A 6,277-nucleotide genomic window follows, 5' to 3' on the forward strand; every position below is an offset into this window, starting at 1 on the left:
CTGATTTTTAGCCTTCTAGGTCAATATAATGTGTACTAATTTTGAGCCTACTATGTCAAAATAATTTCATTCTTAGGGGGGACACGCATATCTGTTAATTAAATGTTAATCAACTTACTTTCATCTGCGACTCAGCAATGCCAGATCTCATCCAGGAGCAGCTCCGCAACAAACACCTTTTCTCCAAAGAAACGGACACCTGAAAATTGAAAAAAAACAACTATATTAGAAACATACAAACAAAAGTTAGCATATTTTTTTAATTTGTCATTTTCTAGAAACATCAAATATTTCCCTAATTTTTACATATCAATTAAAATTTCCTAGCAACTTTTTCCAAAAAGAATTAATTCTCCTTTTGATTCTTCTATTGTTTTATTTTCCTCTAAAAATTAATTCATACTTGTTTTAATTAAATTTTTTACAAAATATAATTATTTAATTGAGAAATTAATTATTAAATAATAAAAAAAAAACGGTTTTAAGTTTCAGAAGTAAAAAGAGAAGGAGAATCGAAAAAAAAGAAATTGGGCGACAATTAGGAGTCATCTCGTGCATTAATGCGAAATGTCTTATGCAGTAAATGCTATTTCAACGGCAGTATACATATAAGTTGGAAAAGTGAAGAAAAAGAGAAATAGACAGAGAGTGACAGAGAGGGATTCTCAATGTAAATTATAAGTTGAGACCACTTTGTATGTCGAGCAACGCCAAGTGACGTGAACTGATACTTTCTACTGGAAATTGTAAATAAATAGAGAGACGAATAGATATCACAAGAATTCATGCATCGTAGACTTTATCTCCCAAGAGAAAACTTTATTTAAAAAAAAAGAAAAGTAAAAAGTAGAATAAAAAATTTCATTTTCTATATGAAATAATTTCACACTTTAAACAAAAAGTTTACTTTTAGCAAGAACCAATTTAAAACAATTGTTTTCATGATCGAAAAATAATTAAAAATTATAGAAAACATAAATATCTTCTCATCTTTTAAAAGAAAAAAAAAATCTCATTTGGAAATCATTACGAAGAGATCTCGAGACGTGCGCAGACACTTTGCCTCCTTTGATCAGTTTCAGATAAAATCAATCAATTGAAGCTAAATTTATTTTGTGTTGCAACCGGACTGAGTAATTTTATAACGTCAATGCCCTCTAATCTGATGATATATCTGACACTTTAGGTTTTGTTAAAATCATAAATTATAAATAAATACAATTATATTCGTCTGTTACAAATTATAAACAAATATAATCTTTCTTTTAAAAAATAAGACAACCAAAAATTTTCAAACAATAACAAAGCAAGAGCGAAATCCTAATTTTCTAAAATGGAAAAATTTTCTAACAAATTTTTTTTTTTAAAAAATAATTCACTATTGAACAGAATTTACTATTGTCTTACTTTTTTTTTATTTTCGATCATCTCATTGAACCTGATAAGAATGAACCGAGACAACATTTCCTTTGAATAGATTTCACGTACGTAAAGAAATAGAAACATAGCCAACAGTTTGTACAAAAAAAAGAATTAGAAAAGGATAGAGAATTATTTAGTATTCGAGACATTATAAACGATTGTCGATGACAACGTAAGGTGTCATCAACCTCACACTTTTGTTGATGCTAAAACTTCATTAATACACAGGTTTATCAATTTTCTCTTCAATTTCATATTATCTCATCAAACAAACAAATTTTCTCTTCAGTTTAATAAAAATTATTATAAACTATAATTTTGTAAAATAAATTATTATTTTCGCTACATGTATAAATATTTAAAGAGAATAGTTATGTCATTTAATTGGCCAATTCACGCAATCCAAGAGCGAAAGTTTATAAACTTTGCAAAAGTCAAGAAATTTTTTTTATTATACTAAAAAAAATATTCTAAAATTGAGAATATATCATTGACACCTGTTTTAGAATTTTTTTTAGTGCTATTCTTGAAATGAGAGATCAAATAATATATTCTAATAAAAATATTTACAATTTCTAACTATTTTCAAATTGTTAAAAAAAATTTCAACAACAAAAAAATAATAATAAAAATGAGTGTAATATTTTTTAGGGCAATATTTTTTTTTCTTATTGCTACATTATTTGTTTTGGAAGAATTGAGATCAGAGCAAAGCAACTGTTAAATCTGTATATTACATATACTTTCACTCTCGCAAGATGAGCTATCAGATTATGTAGAGCCAAAGCAGGTCTCTTCTTTCTCGCCTTCACGATTTTAATTTTTTTCTCTTCTATATACATATATACAAACGTCGCTTCTCCGGTCATATTATGTAATGTACTAGATATTACCTCAACGCCATAGTAAGACGAATACAGTAGCATTAATGGTGGTTAATATCACACCGCAAAACAAGTCAACTGCGAGAATTTAGTCGCGAGAAATCATGATAAATTCAATTTCTCAACAATTTACAAACAAAACTTAATATTGCGCATTAAAATTCATCAAAATTCTAGACCTCAAAGTAAGACGTTGTAACGTCAAAAAAAAAAAAAAAAATTCTTAGCCCATTCATATCGGACTAAATATATATAATAAGAAATCAATATTATTTTTTTAAATAAAAAAGAAATGTTCATCAGTGTCAATTTTCTTAACCTTTTTGTAGGAGTGAAAGACGGATTTCCAAATCATGTGAACTTTAAAAGTGAAAAAAAGGCTTATTTGCATTTCCGAGACTTACGAAATAGTTACGCCCGTCTCGAAAGACATCAATGAAATATTCTATTTTGTTGGAATTTGAATAAAGAGATGCCTTTCACTTTTCAATTTATATACCAATCCGTATAATATTCCTCACATTAAGCTAGATTCATCTAAACGATTAAATTATTTATAAAATCTTCATTGACACATATGCACTCTTCGAGAAATATATTTCAAAATCACCAATACAAACTGAAATTAGCATTTTCATGAAAATTACAACTAATTAACTTTTATAAGTTAGTTAACTTTATATTTCTTATCTTAATCTTTGAGAATTAAGATAAAATTTCAATTTTTAAATTGGTAAAATCGAACATAACCTTTTTTTATAGAATTGACAAACCCCTTGAACAATTGCAACAAAACCGTTACCCGGAAGGTATTTATTCTTTTGTCATCCGGTCAGTTAAACATATAACCTTAATCGCGTCGCACCTGCAGAGGATTCTTTATACGTGTCATCGATGCCAATGTTCCTTTCAAGACCAATTACGTTATTCAGGCTATCTGACGTGATTTTTAAACGAACGGTACTTCTTTGACTATAAGGATGTATCAATTACAATACGTTTGCAATTCCTATTGGATTTTGTTCTATACAATAAATATTTACAAGCATTTTTTTCTTCCTAATAAACGAGATGAAAGAATCAAAACTCTAAAATCAGAAACATTTCTGTTGTGCTAAACAATTTCACCTTCGAAGTATAGATATTAATGAAGTTCTTCCGCAAGTCAGAATTATAAAGAGCCTGTTCGAATTATTCAAGAAACTGGATCGCAAGCAAGTGAGAAAGTTCCGTTGTTGAAAGTGTCACGTACTTATATACATTCTGCGTATTTACCTTGTATATTACATCGTCCTTGCTCTTTCATCTCGTCTCTCCTTCGAATCCTGATTATATCTCATACTATCCCAGCATATCCAATGTCACTTCATGGACCCAAGTGACCTTCAAATGAAATTCCAACTTTTTTTTCTTCTTTAAAAAGTACTTTTTCGCGAACCAATATAATCAAGGACAAACTCTTTTTGCTTTCTCATTTTTGGAAATTTCAACGAAACAAAAATAATGATAATATTTAATCCAACTAACCAAATATTCCTTTTTTTGAAACAAACAAAAATCTGGAAAAATTCCCAATTTCCTCTTTTTAATCTAACAAGCAATCAAAGAACAAACATCGAATTCCTGAATTAATTTAATATTTCAACTATTCTGATGAGTAATCATGAAAAATCGAGAGAATTTTGAGAGTATATTTTTACTAAAGAAACCTATCAAGTATAAGAAAATTCAAAATATCACAAAGTTTTTTTTTTTTTTTTTGAAAATCAAATCTATAGAAGAAAAATATATTATATAAATTATATAATAAAAAAATTGTCATAAAATTAATAAAATATATATTTTAAAAAGTTATAAAAGGTACCAATAAAAGTGGATTTTATAATTCGAAAAATGTTATAAAGTATCAATTAGAAATACTCAGCTAATATAAAAAAGAAATTTCAAATTTTACATAACACATATAAATATGTATCAAAATTATTTCCAAAAAACTTGAATAAGTTAAAAAGATTTACATCAAATTTAATGACAGAAAAATTTCATGAAATTTTCTCTAATACATAAAACAATCGAGTAGATAAAAAATCACATGTATAGAAATATTGTACCAACAATAATAATACTAATAATTAATAATATTAATTAATAATAATAATAACAATAAAACTAATCTGATATAGAAATTTGTTACTATTTCTAAATATTTTTTCAGTTCCCACGTTTTTCTATAGGAAGAATTAAAAAAATATTGTAAATGAATTGAAATATATATTTTAAGAAAAATATAATTTACCTATTAAAATTTCGCAAATGATTTATTGTTATATAATTGATGACCTAATCGATGTAACTCTTTAATTTAATTATTATGTGCAACAGGAATTATTCGAAGGAATTGTCCTTCAAACTGCTTTCAATGCACGTATTATTATAACATCATAATCTCTTCATCAAGAATTTTTATAATTATAAATGAAGTTCTTTTTTTTTTTTACAAAAAAATAATTGAATACTTAATATAGTTCAAAAATACTTAAAATTTGAAAAATTATGTATTCAATTGTTTTTTTTTCTTAATATTTATTTTAGCCCGTAGAAATATTAGAACAAACTATTTGCAAATAATAATAAATATAATATTTATTTTGTAAAATAATTTCTGGATATGGACACGGCGAATCAATAATTTTACTCTCCAAAATGACCTTCGCCTCTTCCACTCTCTTTTGCTACAGAAACTACATCTCGATTGTTTTTCTTTTCGAATACTGGAATTACCAGAATTTGATATTTCTAAATATTATAAAGAAATGAAATTCTTTATATATTTAAGAATAATTTCTTTTCTTTATCCATAATAATTTTATTTTACCCAAAAAAAATCATTTCTAATTTATAAGTCATTAATAATTATTAATACTGTTATTATTATTATTATTAATATTATTATTATTATTATTATTATTATTATTATTATTTAAATATTTTAAATATTAAATACCTAACAAATTTCATATAATCCGAATTTAATATTTTGCAAATTATTAATATTTTTTTAAGATCAATGAACGCCTCCCCATTTGCTGTGAGACTATGAGTCATGAAACATGTTAATTAAAAGGATGACTAATTTTACCATAAATGATTTAACGGCAAAGAAAATAATTTTTTTTTATACAAAAAGTAAAAAAAAATTGAATTTCAAAATACATTTTAATTAAAATTCTTTTTTCCTACTATAATAATTTAACTATATATTTACTTTATATATGACACTTGATATACATTTGATTTTTGTTGTGAAAAAAAATATTGTCATATAATTATTTGAATTTGGATATTAATCGATAGCATATCTATAGCATCTGTTATATGGATATAAGCTAATATTACCATTCCGGTTTTTACATAATTTATAGATATATACATATATGTGTATTAAACTATAAATAATTTATGATTCTCTTTGGGAAATTTCATCAGAGAGTGAAAATACTGTTATTTTTAATTAACTGCCTCGTGTATATGTGTGTGTGTTTTGAAAACGATTTCTTTCACTATATTATATACGTGTTGAAAATGATATTCCTTTAGTCAATACATATTAAAGAAAAAAATCTAGCATCAATGATTTTTCAATTGAATGTTAGAAAGCTTGTAAAAAAAATTAAGGCAATCTATTATAAATAGACAAATCTTAATTTGTACTTTTTTTTGAATAATCCCAAAGAGATTTTTTTAATTACACTACAATTAAATTTCTCTAAATTTTAATATCTAGCTCTCCTTTTAATTAAAAGTAGAATTAATTTTTTTTTATAATAGCACTAAAATGTTTAAAATAGATGCTAAATGATATATTTACATATATTTTCTAAAATATTTTTTGAATATATAAAAAAAAGTTAAAATTAAAAAATTTTCACGATTATAAATACTAATAAACAAATGTTCATAAATAATAAATT

This window comes from Leptopilina boulardi, unplaced genomic scaffold (genome assembly GCF_019393585.1).
Source record: "Leptopilina boulardi isolate dan_hultmark-lab unplaced genomic scaffold, ZJU_Lbou_2.1 LbouV2_291, whole genome shotgun sequence".
NCBI lineage: Eukaryota > Metazoa > Arthropoda > Insecta > Hymenoptera > Figitidae > Leptopilina > Leptopilina boulardi.